General features: G+C 38.9%; 1 pseudogene; it reads right to left on the bottom strand.

Annotated features, from left to right (window-relative positions):
* Window positions 1-16548, bottom strand: part of LOC139949105 (integrin beta-1-like) — a 39032-nt pseudogene that overhangs the window by 18270 nt on the left and 4214 nt on the right.

Here is a 16548-nt window from a genome sequence, read left to right as displayed (position 1 = left end):
CCTTTCCGTCGCCAGCAACGTGGGGCACGTCGTCGGTAATGAAAACAACGATGTGTCTTGCTTTGGGCAGCCAACCTATCAATTCCTTAAAACAAGAAAACAAAAATAGGAAATGATAGGGTGTTTAGAAGGTCATTTTATGGTTGATCCTCGTGCGTTGGACCCACACGGGATTTTTTTTTAAGTTGACCAATGGACCATCCGGGGGCACAAGCCAACATATTTTTGTTCGATGAATGGCTAAGACGACCACTGCTAAAAAAGACTATACAAACCAAGGGGTCTACTGCTACCATAGCAATTTTTTCTCCTCCAGAAGACGATCGGAGCATACTGATCGAAACGTCGAGTTAAAACCAACGGTTCTTTTCAGAACCACCCCAACTCATTTAGTGATTACCATTACATGGCGTTACTAATTTGCTTTGACCTTGGTGAAGTTTTACGGTGTGGAGATGTAGTTTCACTATCAATCATATGAATTTTCGATTTATTTTATAAAAGTAACAGTGTTCGTCATAAACGCATGGGTTTTTTTTAAAGTAGCAAAATTAGTTTGTTTTCTCCCTTCAAGCAAAACATTAACCTAAAACAACAGGCTTTGGTTCATGGGTTGAATTTACGCAGTAGCACATGAGTCTTTTGAGGTTCATTGAAATGAAGCTTCTGACCTGATGATGTCACCTACTTTGCATACTGTGATCTGCATAAGGGCGTCCAGTCCGGCCTCGGGAGCATCCAGATTTCCAGAGTATGAGGTCTCGTTTACTTTTTTCTTGAAAACGAAAACAACAAAAAATACTTACAAAATTTGTAGTGAGGACAGTACACTGTTAAGAATGATCGTAAATTAACGGTCTCCGTAAAATGAAACATTCCTTAATTTTACCGTTATACACGTAATAAAGGAAATGCAAGTACATCTTGCTATTTCAGTCACAACCGTGTATACACATGTACAAACCAATGTTAAATTTTACGGCATGAAACAACTTTTACGGTAATTTTGCTGCAGGAATGCGTTTTATTTTTTGCTAGAAGCAAAATTACCGGAAAGATTGTTTCATTCCGTAAAATATAAAGTTAACATGGGTTGTACATGCGTATATCGTGCCCAGCACTGAAAGTCGTTTGTGCCCATAGAGTTATATATAAGAACTAGAGGGCGCACGAGTGATGCTTCGTGCAGAGCCGTATATTGGGAGAGTTGCGACAACTCTAATAACTGGTCCCCCCATGTCGCAACTCTCCCAATATACGGCTCTGGCTTCGTGCACAAACGCCACGGGACCGCAAGATGACAAGCGCGTCATTCTGCACGCGCGTTGAATATGAAATACACGTTTGAGTTTTTTTTTTATTGAACGCTCACGCGATGCTGTTTGTTCAACTTACAAAATGGCCGCACAAACACACGCTGTGAGATAGACCTTTCTTTTGTTGATAAACAAACCGCCTTGGTTGGCATAGTCGGCCGAATGTTAGTAAAACACTCAATCGTAAAAACAGATGTTTTAACCAAATTCAGCATTTTCTGCAAACTTTCAATAAAAAAAAATACCTCTCATTATCATTTGTTTTGTTTTTAACAAAATAAACAAATTTGGTTACATTGTTACCAAAAATAGCGATCTTTTCTCAATTTGCACTTACGGCTTTCCATAGTTTTCCAATCTGGGTTGGCAAAAACTCGGGCTGTGACGTTGCAAAAGAAAGGTCTATAGCTGTTTTGTCAACTAAGAAAATGGCCGCCTGCTCGCATACCGGGGCGCGTATATAGGCCAGTGCGCGCTCTAGTTCTTATATATAACTCTATGTTTGTGCCTTTAGACCGATTGCGCTCCGTGCGTCATGTGACCTATGGTGGCTATTAGATGTAAACAAACACGGCGTACTGCATATAAACGTGCGTTAAAAAGACATACATACTGTTGCAATTTTTGGCTCAAAAAAGACTAAATTCTCGAAATCACTGAGAATATTCCGGAGTTTGTAACATGAGACCTTACCGGTGGCTGAACAATGCCAGTAATGGGTAAACACAGTTCCACTTAATAGGAAATTCCACGAGAATGTTCACATGATGTTATGTGTTTGTGCACGGAAAGTGTGGTTTTACATTGCCCTCATTGTAGTGTTTTTGCTGCCAATATTTGAAATAAAAATCTCATTAAGAAGCTGCAAATCCCTTTATTTTCACCCTCAAATTATTTGATTAGAAGGGGTAGCTGTCAGCTATGAGTCGGACAACTTCGGGATCTCCCCCATCACAGCCCAACTTCACGCAGTGCACAACGCAAAGTCCACGGCGCGTGAGCTCGCTCAAACCTCAGTAGTTTACGTAGTCTAACCAAACTCTCAGAAGAAACCTCTTTTGTAGTAGAATACTGGGAATATCAAACAGCAAATGTGATTTATATTAATGTCACAATATTCAACTTTATTAAAAGGGCTCCGTTTTTAGTTAAAAGTGTTATTTATTAAAAATACAGCCAATTATGGTCCATCGGTACGAGTCTTCCCATGTCTTTACTGTGTAGCTGTTTTTTTCTACACCCACTACATGTAAACATTGGCAGCGCAATCGGTCCATTGAGTCTGCTGCCACCTAGCGTCCCCAAATGACTGCAAATATTTCCTTACCGAAAACAAGGTTGTGTTCATGTTCAAGGGAAGATGGTTTCTGAAGCTGTAAGGCGGCTCGCAATCTTGGCACGGTGCCAAAAGGCTATAAGGAAACAAATTAATAATTCGCAGTACAGTTAAAAAATATATATAAACTAAAACATTAACCAAAATTATTAGTATTATTTTACTTTGATAACAACAAAGCAATAAATGTTCCTTTATTATTAATTATTATTACTATTATTGTTATCATTAATTAATCCAACACTTACCCACTAGGGGATGTATTCACAAAGGGTGATAATACTTTCTCGACGAAGGAGCCAAAACCAAGTCGAAAATTTCTCGTAATTTCCCCTATCTCCCGTGCTGAAAACAATTGATAAATACAGATAAATCCGATGACTACAGAGGGCTTCCAGACCACGAACACCTTCTTTTCAAACAGCATGATGATTCCATGGCATTTTCCCACCCTTGGCTTCAGCTCCAACTCAGACTCCGGGCTCCGTTTGATGTTGGAAGCCGGAAATACTGTGAACATTTTACACTGCTCCACAATTGATGACGGAGCACCAACCCAAAACCAAGCCGTGGTTTGGGAAAAATGACCATGTCTACTGATTGGGGTCAAACTGACTAAAAGCGAGTCAGGACAAATTGAATTCCCAATTAGAGTCAACACGTACCTAGTGTATTTGCTAACTGTTTGAGATTTTCTAAATCATCTTTCATGGATCCGCTTAGATCCATGGCGTAATAGAGGTCCACCGGATAATCCCTGGCCTGACGCACAGATACATTCAGATTAACACGTTGACCTGTAAATGACAGAAAGAAAAAAGAAAAAAACATATCAATGGCAGTTAAACGGCAATGCGACTGCAGCTATATATACACAAGCGCATAACTATCTTGACATATTTACCTATTTTAAGGAATGATAAAAAGCTAAAAAGTTAAATGGTTGAGGCTGCCCCAGTTATCTTTTAATTTGTAAAGTGAAAGAACAAAACTGCAACATTGAAATCAATCCCAGTTAAATGGAATAAGGCTGCGCCTATACACAAGCGCATAACTATCTTGAAATATTTACCTATTTTAAGGAATGATAAAAAGCTAAAAAAGTAAAAGTTGAGGCTGCCCCAGTTATCTTTTATTTTGTAAAGTGAAAAGAACAAAACCACAACATTGAAATCAGTCCCAGTTAAATGGAATAAGGCTGCGCCTATACACAAGCGCATAACTATCTTGAAATATTTACCTATTTTAAGGAATGATAAAAAGCTAAAAAGTTAAATGGTTGAGGCTGCCCCAGTTATCTTTTAATTTGTAAAGTGAAAAAACAAAACTGCAACATTGAAATCAGTCCCAGTTAAATGGAATATGGCTGCACCTATACACAAGCGCATAACTATCCTGAAATATTTACCTGTACAAGGACAGGACAATGATAAAAAGCTAACAACAAAATGAAAGCTGGAAACACTACAATAATTTGTAGGTAGGCCTAAAGACAAGAAAAAAAGATAACACAAGAAGCTGGTGGCAATGCACTAACAATAACAAAATAAAATGTTTTTAGGAGAGCAGCAGCCCCAAAACACACACATTTTTGCAAAAGCTTAGTACTCAAAAAGATTAGCCTTTAGCACTGATTTGAAAACACAAAGGCTGGCAGCATTTCACAGACCAGTTAATCCTACTTGAGGTCATATCTAAAGGTCATATCTAAAGGTCATACCTACCAGGTCGTAGTTTCAGTCTGATTTTCTGGGGTGCAACTTGGATGGGATCGCCTAGAACTGGATCTGCATCTCTTAGCTCTTCGTTCTACAAACATACGAAAGTAATCGGACACAGTACAAAATATTATTGTTATACAGCAGTATTATTATTCAGGTAAGGAAATTAAGGATGCCTTTTATTAAAGACACTGGACACTTTCGGTAATTGTCAAAGACCAGTCTTCTCACTTGGTTTATCTCAACATATGCACAGAATAACAAAGCTGTGAAAGTTTGAGCTCAATTGGTCGTCAAAGTTGCGAGATAAATAATGGAAGAAAAACACCCTTGCCCCACGAAGTTGTGTCGCATAAGTTGTGTGCTTTCAGATGCTTGGTTTTCAGACCTCAAAATCAAATTCTGAGGTCTCGAAATCAAATTCAAATATATTAGTGGAAAGTTACTTCTTTCTCGAAAACTACGTTACTTCAGAGGGAGCCGTTTCTCTCACAATGTTTTATACTAACAACAGCTCTCCATTGATCGTTAACGTAAGTTTATTATGTTATGCGTAGAGTGAGGTAGACTGAAGTGACAAGACTGGGCCCAATTTCATAGAGCTGCTTAAGCACAAAATTTTGCTTAAGCAAAAAATTCATTGGTTAGTAAAATCAGATTACCGGCCAAGACTCCACTCAATTGTTATATGCCAAGTAAACTACAGCTAAATACTAGTCATAAGCAATGTATATGGCATGAAATTTTGGCCAGTAACATGTGTAAAATAAGCGAGCTATTTTCGTGCTTAAGCAAATTTTTTGCTTAGATGCTTAGATCAATTACCCACAAATACAGATCTAACCAATCGTACAAACCTCTTCTATGCTAACACTGCTGACTGGGTAGGTAATCTCGAGGCATGTTTTGTTGATTAAGTTCTGAAGTAGATCACATCTTAGGAAGCCGGTCTCTTCAGTATAACCCTGAAAAGAATCATTTGGGCTTAGCAAAGTATTTACAACTGTTGGTACCGGAAGGAGATTCTTTCCCTAGAAAATATAATATCGAAATATGATCAAAGAACATGTCTGCCCCCACTCTCCCCCCCCCCCCCCAATCAACCAACTAATTCAACGCCGCCACTCCGCCTTCTTCGTCATGTTGCTCACCTGGCTGACAAGACCTCTGCTAAAAAAGCTTAGCATAGACCTTATTTAAGATAGCAATTTTGAACAACTGCGCATGTGCGAGCAAAGGACTGTGGGAAAAATTTGGCACCTCGCTCACAAAAGTAAACAACGTTCAACGTTCGTACACGATCGATCGGTTTGCAAAATGAATGTGGCAGGAGTGACCGAGAAAGAGCTGCTTGATAGAATAAATAGTTCTGGCATAGACGAATTAAGGTAATCTTTAGCTAAAGTGAATGTGCCAAGACACAGTAGTTAAAGACAAACTCCAAAGGCGACATTTTTTCGCGATAAAATTACTGTTTTTTTTAGGTTTGCCCGTCCACGTCTGTAGGGCCGGCGTCGGAAGACTGACATTGACAAGGTCAATGTCGAGAAGTTGCAACACGGATCAGTGACCCTCCCGCATCCATCAGTCACCCTCGAGGGATCGGAAATAACAACCAAAACTTCCCACCAGTGACTCCGATTTGTGCTGATAAATACTTCGACAAAAGCATGGAGGACCTCCATGACAAAAGTAAGAATTAATTTTTTTCTGTTACAAAACAGAGAAACATTGCCAAGGTCATGATGATCGAGGACTGTCATGACTGTTTTACAAAAAACACAATCGTTTCTTATTCCTGGTCTAGACTGGAGTCTAGATATAGCTCTATGGATAAAGCCCATCAATGGTTACATTGTCTTGATTCGATTGTGTCTGTAATTGTATGCCACTAATCAGCAATGACGTGGACGTAAATAGAATAGCTTTCAATCATACATGGTAGTTGTACATTTTTAAAACTTTATGTGGCAGATGCTACTTTTTTCTTATTTCTCACACCATCAACTTTTTAGGTCTACCACTGATATGGTTCAAAATTAAAGTGACCAAAAGTGACTAAGTAATTGTGGTTTATACTTATATTGATTAATATAAATCTATTTCTACCTCCATGGTTATACCGTAGATCATGACATGACAAGTATGACAAGGTTCTGGTGTATGACCTAACATACTTCTAGTTTCTAGAACTTAGAAGTAGTCCTAGCATAAACATTTTTTTATCAAGGGTTCAGTTTATACAAGTTTGATGTACACGTATTGTACGAACATGATTCTGTGCATAATATAATTGCATACTTTGTGCTTTGTTTTGTACATGTATTACAAAAATGATACTTAAGTACACTGTACCATAAAGCATCAAGTTGTAAGCTTTATTGTTAGACCCTACTGGTACTGTAATAATGGTACGTTTGTTATGTCTATAATTTTATTTTATCATATGATACGAGACTATGAGTTTTTGTAGGTTTGTAATTCGAAAAGCAAGGACTAGGTCACATGAGCGAAACTCTTCTTAAGGTAGGAATTTGAAAAAGAATATAACTTTTTTTTTAATTTTTGTTTTCGAATAAGTTTGATTTATTCAATAAAACAAAATAGATTTTGCATTGGGCATCCTCAACAAATAAATCCTTTTGGTTTTACTTGGAAATTGTTACCATTTAACTTTATTATTTTAGGGGCAACTATCCCAATTAATACATTTTTGGTTATGATAGACTAATCAAAAGCCATGTTGAGAGAACTATTTATACAGTACCTCGCTTTTATATTCTTTATAAATAACAGGCTACATTTTGTACATCTGTTAAACCTGATTCTAAACTTATATACTGATAGGTCTCATTTTGTAGTTTAAGTGGGTGAAAAGTCATTTCAAACCTTGCCAGCAAAGAAGAAGTATTGTAAGCACTTAAATGTGATTCTCTGCAAACTCTGCATCTTCAAAATCTGGATTTAAATTAACAAGTAGACTGGCACTGTGGTCACGTGGTTGAAGACGCCATTTTAAAAAAATGGTACCTTATTTTTTTTAAATCAGCACCCCAGAAATGACCAAGTTAGCCAATAAAATCCATTTTTGCACGAACATCCAGCTGGACCAAAATATCTGACATAGGGACCTGTACTAATAGCGCATGTATCTACCAACAATATACTTGTTCCGTCCCAACTTGATAATCGTCCAACTTTAACACTCAAGTTGGGACCAGTCCCAACTATAGTTGGGACCAGTCCCAACTATAGTTGGGACGATTATCAAGTTGGGGCGGAACATACTCAAGGCGCTTAAAGGATATGTACATTTTTAGGCCTGCAGAAAGAGAGGTTATTGAAAGTTATGAATTCTGAGACATAAGGGTTTACAAGGTGCTACGGTGCATTTAGCAGCCACAGTCATGAACACCAGAGCAAACCCCTTCTCTTTTCGATAACTGCACTGGTTATTTTACATGCGATAAGGCCCTGTCACACCATAGCGTATCGCCTGAACGTATGCCAACGTATGCACAGAATAGTTCGAAACTTTTCAAAGTCCAAGAACGTCCAACTACCCAACGAATAGCATCGAAAAGGTCGACATCGGTGTTGGAAAGGACGTATCCATTGCGTATCAATAACATATTGAATGTATACATAGCGTATGACTAACGCATTGATAGCGTTTCACTAACTAATAACAAAGTTATGACAGCGTATCACAGCGTCTGCAAGCGTATGAGTAACGTATGCCTAACGCCAAAGCAGTGAGATATAAACGAAATATTGTTTGTGGATTTTTAAAGTGGTAATACCTTACAGTAGAATTAGTCACCGACGTACATCAACGTATACCAACCTACGAGTAACGTTCCTCTAACGTATGCCAGCGTATGTCAACGTAAGTGTCCAACGTACCATGAACTTACGGGGAACTTATGCAGAACGTATGAAGCACACGTTCAGTACGCCGAGAAATTTTGAACATGCTAAAAAAAAAATCGCGAGCTCGACGTGTTCAAAACTTTAACAGCGTATCACAACGTGCTCTTAACGTAAACGACGTATCCCCAACTTACCCCAAACTTATATCAGCGCACACCAACGTATTTTCGGTATTTCGCATACATGGGACCAACGGCTTTACGTACGTCCCATCCAAAGCAATGGTTATTAGTGTCTTGCTTAATGACACAGGTTTCACTGCTGTTTAATTTCGGTGCTCTTAACCGCTCTGCCACGCACTTCCATAAACTGTTGGTACCGGTGTGGAAGGGGATTCGGTCCCCCGGATATTGTATCGTTTTATTTTATACTCTTTTATGGTAAAGTTTGAAGAAAAAGGGCACAATAGGCCTATTTGAACTTGTCGTATTTGGTGGCATCTTTGAATAAAATTATTGTAATTTTTACAGTGACGACGAACGAACCATACTCAAAATTACGGCTACGACATCAATGAAATAAAATCACTGTTTAAGTGACCAACATGAGGGAATACGTTACTAAGTAACCACTAACCCGATGTGTGCATCAGCCACCATGTGGGAATCAGTAACAAACTAACCACTAACCTGCTGTGTGTACACATTGTAATAAGTAACCCAACCGTTAACCACTAATCTGTTGTGCGCACAAGCCACGTTGGAATAAGTAACCAACTAACCACTTACCTGCTGTGCGCACGTTGGAATAAGTAACCAACTAACCACCACTAAACCTGTTGTGCACACCAGCCACGTTGGAATAAGTAACCAACTTACCACTTACCTGCTGTGCGCACGTTGGAATAAGTAATCAACTAACCACCACTAATCTGTTGTGCGCACCAGCCACATTGGAATAAGTAACCAACTAACCATTTACCTGCTGTGCGCACGTTGGAATAAGTAACCAACTAACCACCACTAACCTGTTGTGCACACCAGCCACGTTGGAATAAGTAACCAACTTACCACTTACCTGCTGTGCGCACGTTGGAATAAGTAACCAACTAACCACCACTAACCTGTTGTGCACACCAGCCACATGTGGGATCAATGGCAGTACAGTCCCCGCAAGTCCGCCCTCCAGAGCATACATTATCTTCCAATTCCGACGGCTCTTTGGGTACTGTTTCTGTTACTGTTTGACAAACCATAATTATTCATTATTCCTGAATACCTTAGACTGTTTGTCCATTCTGTTTGGTCGAGAGGGCATCACGAGGTGTTGTTTGAACGGATGTTATAACACCAGTAAAAAGTGTTATATACCTCACATATAGAATCCTCTAATCTGATTGGTTAAAAAGGGAGTCATGGAAATAGCTATGCCCGCTTTTTCTTTCAAGATGACGTCATATTGACTATGCCCGGGGCATAGTCAATCGACTATGCCCGCCCTGGAAATAATGGATCAGTCTCAACACACTGTATTCCTACATGTAGGTCGCGTATGTGTGTGTATGCGTTGTGTACGTTCGTCGTGTCACGGCGCGAACTACATGAACTGTAGCTACGACCTTTTTTTCGCAGACGACCTGTCAACGTAGTTTGTGTGGGAAATTTGGTTGTTTGTGTTCATGTCAAACTCGCAGCGTAAAATGGCTGAAGCAAGATTTCATCTCGTTGACAACCACATGAAATCAACCACATGTAAATATGTTTCTGTTGACGTTGACTGATGTTGGATTTTAACTGTGATCCCAGTTGGATTGGTATATTTTTTACCCGTGTTGGATTATAACTGTTACCAACATTGTTGGTATCTTCATGCGAAATGAAAGACATGATTTTGGTAAGTTATTAGTTACACTTTTTTGTATACACTTCAAAATCAAGGCCCAGTTCATGACATCTTTTAACCAATCAGATAAGAAAAATCTATATTGTTTGGTATATAAAAGTAATATTGACTGCTTATTATTCGGGGGACAGTTGAAATTATAGGCCCCCGGTGATGTCAAAACCATGACATGCCCTCAGCTTCGCTTCGGGCATAGTCATTGTTTTGACATCACCTTGGGCCTATAATTTTAACTGTGCCCCTCATAGCAGTCAATATTTCCATATTTTATAACATGGGCGTGACACGCGCTTTGCACCTGTGCGTATAAGACAGTTTCTTCATTTCGATTGGTCGAGAGCAACGGCTGAAACAATTGTGCAACATCACGCGATACGCGCGACGCGCACAGCAACTCCTTATAAGGAGTTGTTTACCCGAGGGCCTAACCATTTCATAGCTGGAGGGGTGTTGTGTTGAAATAAATCATTGAATCATTACAATGTTTGCATTTATTTTACCTTTTGACCAAAAAGTGTTAAATGTTTTTTGACCGAAAAGGTATTTATGAACCAAAGTGTGTTGAATCGGTTTTCAACTAGTGGTTTAAACCCGCCGAGGCCTGGTTCTTGATAATTTACCTTGACTTCGTCTCGGTAAAATTATCAAGTCCAGGCCTCGGCGTGGGTTTAAACCACTAGTTGAAAACCTCTTCACCACACATTGATTCCCTTTTTAATATTCCAATCTTCTAAGTCGCAGACCATGTAACGACGCAGAATGTATCTGGATCCAGTAGGAACATGACCCACTTCTAGATCAGGCTGACCCGTGGAAACTGGTTAAAAAATTAAAAAAATTAAAGACACATGCACACTACTGGTAATTACTAAAAATAATTGTTAGCATAAAAGCTTACTTGTAACGAGCAATGGAGAACTGTTGATAGTATATAACAAAGGCTGAGAAACGGCTCCCTCTGAAGTAACGTATATAGTTTATGAGAAAGAGGTAATTTCTCACTCAAATAATAAAATACTTTAAGCCTGAAACCTTACTAAGCATCTAAAAGCAACCAAATGTGTGCAGCAAGGGTGTTTCTTCTTTCATTATTGTCTTATAATTTCGATGACAAATTGAGTCAACGTTTTCACAGGTTTGTTATTATATGCATAATGTTGGGATTAACAAGTGAGAAAACTTGTATTTGACAATTACCAATAGTGTCCAAGGGTGGATTTCACAAAGAGTTGAGATAAGTCTTATCTCGAGTTGGGACGAGTTTCTCTTCTTAATATAGGCCTCGCCGGAAAAACAGTGTACACTATTGGAAATTTGAGATATCTATGAAGAAAAAAAACATCCTGGTCACACGAAGTTGTGTGCTTTCAGATGCTTGATTTCGGGACCTCAAGTTCTAAATCTGAGGTCTCGAAATCAAATTCGTGGAAAATTACTTCTTTCTCGAAAACTAAGTCACTTCCAGAGGGAGCAGTATCTCACAATGTTTTATACTATCATCCTCTCCCCATTACTCGTTACCAAGTGGGGTTTTATGCCAATAATTGTTTTGAGTAATTACCAATAGTGTCCACTGCCTCTAAGTTTTAAGCCTTAATAACTTCTTAGGAGTTATAAAGGGCTACTCATCAGTATTGACTGTCTTTGTGAAATCGAACCCAGGGCCTTTAAGCTCGGGTCAGTTTGACCCCTGGAAACTGGAACCTGCCTAAATTCTGAACCTGGAATTTTTAGAGTGTATATTGGGGTCAAAAAGCGGGGTCACTTACAATAATATTTCAGTTTCATAAAAGATTGCGCAATCGGAACAAGATTTAGTGAAAATCTGTCCGTTAATTTTGTGCACGTATGAAACAATCCCAGCCATTGTAATTGATACATCATGTGACTTGACTTACCTTGTGAGCAACACTGTGTTGATAGAAGAACGAGAACTACAACAGCGGCTAACCGATGTTGTCTTTGCCGAGTATGGCCACCCATATTTAGGACTCGAAACTTCTGTTAGACAAATCAAGAAAAAAAGAACAGGAAATAAATCTGTGAAATAGCTGTTTGCTTTACTGACTGGTCTTGATAAAGACTTTTAAAGAAGTATTGTAAGCCTTCGTTTTTGTCAAGAACAACTCAGTTATGTTCCCTCAAAGACGCATAAGAATAAGTAAAGGGTTAAAGGCACTGGCCACGTTTGGTTTATTACTCAAAATATATATCAGCATACAAACTTACTTGGTAGCCAGCAACGGAGAGCTGTTCATTGTATATTAAAACCTTGTGATAAACGACTCCTTCTGGGGTATGAGAAAGAGGTAAACTTCTCACGAAACTATTTGAGCCTGCAAAATACTTCAGTCCTTAAGCTTTTTTCAGGCATCTATGAAAACGCACATTGTGCAACAAGGGTGCTTTTTCGGTCATAATTTCCACTTCAAATTTTTTTTTTATATAGGTTAGTTTGTCTATTAAAGGAACACGTTGCCTTGGATCGGTCGAGTTGGTCTTTGAAAAGCATTTGTAACCGTTTGTTATGAAATGCATATGGGTGGAAAGATGTTGTAAAAGTAGAATACAATGATCCACACAAACATGCCTCGAAATTGCGTGGTTTTCCTTTTACCTCGTCGACTAACACAGTCAGCCATTTATGGGAGTCAACTTTTTGACTCCCATAAATGGCCGACCGTGTTAGTTCGCAAAGTAAAAAGAAAACCACGCAATTTCGAGGCAATGTTGTGTGGACCATTGTATTCTACTTTTAAAACATCTTTCCACCCATATGCATTTCATAACAAACGGTTACAAATGCTTTTCAAAGACCAACTCGACCGATCCAAGGCAACGTGTTCCTTTAAAGGCATTGGACACTATTGGTAATTACTCAAAATAATTATTAGCATAAAACCTCACTTGGTAACGAGTAATGGGGAGAGGTTGATAGTATAAAACATTGTGAGAAACGGCTCCCTCTGAAGTGACGTAGTTTTCGAGAAAGAAGTAATTTTCCACGAATTTGATTTCGAGACCTCAAGTTTAGAATTTGAGGTCTCGAAATCAAGCATCTGAAAGGACACAACTTCGTGTGACAAGGCTGTTTTTTTCTTTCATAGTTACACTGCAAATCTCGTTGGTCAAAATTTGCCCAACTTTTGTGCCCAACGTTGGTTCAAATATCAACTGACTACATTATTGGGCATATCTTAACCAACAGTGGTTGGGCAAAAACTTATATCTAATAGTTGGGTAGACAGTTTAACGAAACAAGTTGGTCAAATCGGTTTAACCAACAGTTTGGGCACTAAATTGTATCCAATAGTTGGGCAAATAGTTCGACAAAACAAGTTGGTAAAATCGGTTTAACCAACAGTTTGGGCAATACACCGTATCCAATAGTTGGGCAAACAGTTTTACACAACAAGTTGGTCAAATCAGATTACCCAACAGTTTGGGCAATAAACTGTATCCTATAGTTGGGTAAACAGTTTTACACATCAAGTTGGTCAAATCCGTTTAACCAACAGTTTGGGCAATAAACTGTATCCAATAGTTGGGTCAACAGTTTGACAAAACAAGTTGGTCAAATCCGTTTGAACAACCGTGTTGGGCAAAGTTTGTTACCCAATAATGTAGTCAGTTGATATTTGAACCAAGGTTGGGCAACCGTGTTGGGCAAAGTTTGTTACCCAATAATGTAGTCAGTTGATATTTGAACCAACGTTGGGCAACCGTGTTGGGCAAAGTTTGTTACCCAATAAAAGTAGCAATGATGGATTATTTATTGGTTGCTCCCTTACTCAATTGTTGGGTATAAACCAATTATGTGTTAATAATAAGCTGCAAATATACCATATTTTGGAGTTTGTCAATTAAATTTATTCAGCATAAATTCAACATCTGAAGATTCACAACACAATGCACTACCACACAACGCAACACAAGTAACTCTCATCCCCCAATCTAACAAAATCTTGCCAACTTCCTCGTCGCCGCCTGCCATGATGCTTGTGTGGAGTGGGTCTGTGTGTGTGTGTGTGTGCACATGGATGTTATGCAACATCAGGAAGACGTGTCCAAGACGCGCACTCGTAATGTGAATCCCGGGAACTTTGCCCAACACTGACCGAAGTTTTGTGCCCAACACTATTGGTTAATGTGATAATAAATTTGTGACCGTCTCGGGGCAAAACACTTGAGAATCCCAGGAGCTTTGCCCGACAGCCAAAAGCTTTGTGCCCAACACTATTGGTTATTGTGATAATTTTGACCAACTTTTCTGGAAAATCTTTGCCCAACTACGATTATTCTCAATTGACCTAACCAGTTAACCAATAATTTGGTCAACTCTGCCCAAGCATGTTGGGCAACGATTTTGTTTAACCAACTGCCATCATTTGTAACCAACAAATTAGTAATGCAATTACCCATGCCCAACACTATTGGTTATTGTGATAATTTTGACCAATTTCTCGGCAAATCTTTGCCCAACTACTAAAATTCTAAACTGACCCATACAGGTAACCAACATTTTGGTCAACTCTGCCCAAACATGTTGGGCAACGATTTTTTTTAACCAACTGCCATTATTTGTAACCAACTAATTAGTAATGCAATTACCCAACACATTTTTTGACCAACAAATTTGCAGTGTATCTCGCAACTCCGACGACCAATCGAGCTCAAATTTTCACAGGTTTGTTATTTTATGCATGTGTTGAAATCCACCAAGTGAGAAGACTTGATTTTGACAATTACCAATAGTTTCCACTGTCTTTAAAATATGATTGAAACAATCAAATGGCTGCATCAACCAATGTAAACTTTTCCCAACTTTAACCAAATTTCCCTTTGTGGACATTGCTTACTGTATTCAGATGTTGATTGCTGCTTGAAATCACGTGAAAATTTAGTTGGTTATCCTGTTTTTATCAAGGCAAACATTTCGTGCTAAGCAGTTTTTTGTGGTTAGCAGATCTATGAAATTCGGCCCAGGGACCTAGCCTCACTGTTGTCCACAGTGCTTGTCCGCCTCACGTAGCAACACACACACTTTAAAAACTCAAAAAGTCTTGCTTAGCAAAAACAGGTTATCAACCGAAATAAGATTAAGTATGCATTACTGTGTCTGGTGCCCCACTTAATTTTGTTCTGAGCGAAGAAATGTGTCAAACAGTACTACTGAACAACTTTTTGACATTGGGATGGGCCGTGAATTCGAAGCATACCCCATAATTATAGCTACAATGCCACGATATCAATCGGTTAGTTCAATATCAGGGTGATAACGGTCAAGGGGTAAAAAAAAACCATAAAACTCACCGATATAGTTGACTTATAAGCGTAACAATTCTTGCACACAGTCACTATGATTCGGCTGAAGTATAATTCCTTAAAACGAGAAAGTACCGTGCCGTTCAGCAGTCACCTCCCGGGCTTCGTCGTCTCATCCACCCGTTGATATTCCTCCCGGGTTACTCGGTCCTCCTAGAGGATTCCTGGACAATTCAGGCACACTTCATAATCGCAATATTATTTAATGACTACAGATCGTTGTTAATGTTTGTCTAGATACAGAATATTCGTCCGTTCAACTTGGAAGCTGCGCCTTTATGGTATCACAAATCCTGTTCCAGTTTCACCGAGTGGTATTTCCTTGTTTTGAAGTTCAACGACCAATTTTATCAAACTAAATAAATGAACAGAAAGTTTCAAAGTTGATCACTGCCAAAAACAAATTGCCAAAGCAATCCAATACTTCAACGGCTTTTTTAGTTAAGTTTGGTAAATATGTTTTTTAAATTTTTATTAAATTAAGTAAAAATGTACATTTAATTAATACCAGTCTATTTATACATAATGATAAGCCCCGCCCATCCTTTACATCCCCCGAGCTTTCCTGTGAGACAAAATGGACGTCATAGTCAGGGAGATCTTTTTTAGGCCTACAACGACCTCAGCTTGTTCAGGTGATACAATTGTGGGCGCATGGTTATATTATGTGTGGATCCACCTTACGACTTTTTATTTCAACCAAGCTTTGTTGTAACGTAATCCATATCCGAATACGCGGCTACAGCTACGGCTACGGCTAGATTTCCGTGTCACCATGCGTTGGGGTATATAGGACGTCCTTAGCAACATACTAAGCAACAGCCGTAGCCGTAGCTGTAGACACCAATTCGGGTTCGTCCTAAGGCCGAATCCGAATTGGTGAATTACCTAACCTACATATGGGTAATAATTGCTCGACTGTTCCGCAACCATCCAGGCTTTCTGTGCCAAAACGTAGAGTCAAGCATACGTATAAATGAAGGACTACATTGCTGATTTTTGTTGCCTTACAAGTCGAACTGGAAAAGGCAAAACTCTTGAAGCTGGAATTAAAACCCTCAACTACGAGACTAGA

This window comes from Asterias amurensis, chromosome 16 (genome assembly GCF_032118995.1).
Source record: "Asterias amurensis chromosome 16, ASM3211899v1".
Lineage (NCBI taxonomy): Eukaryota > Metazoa > Echinodermata > Asteroidea > Forcipulatida > Asteriidae > Asterias > Asterias amurensis.
This window is presented reverse-complemented; position numbering and strand designations above follow the sequence as displayed.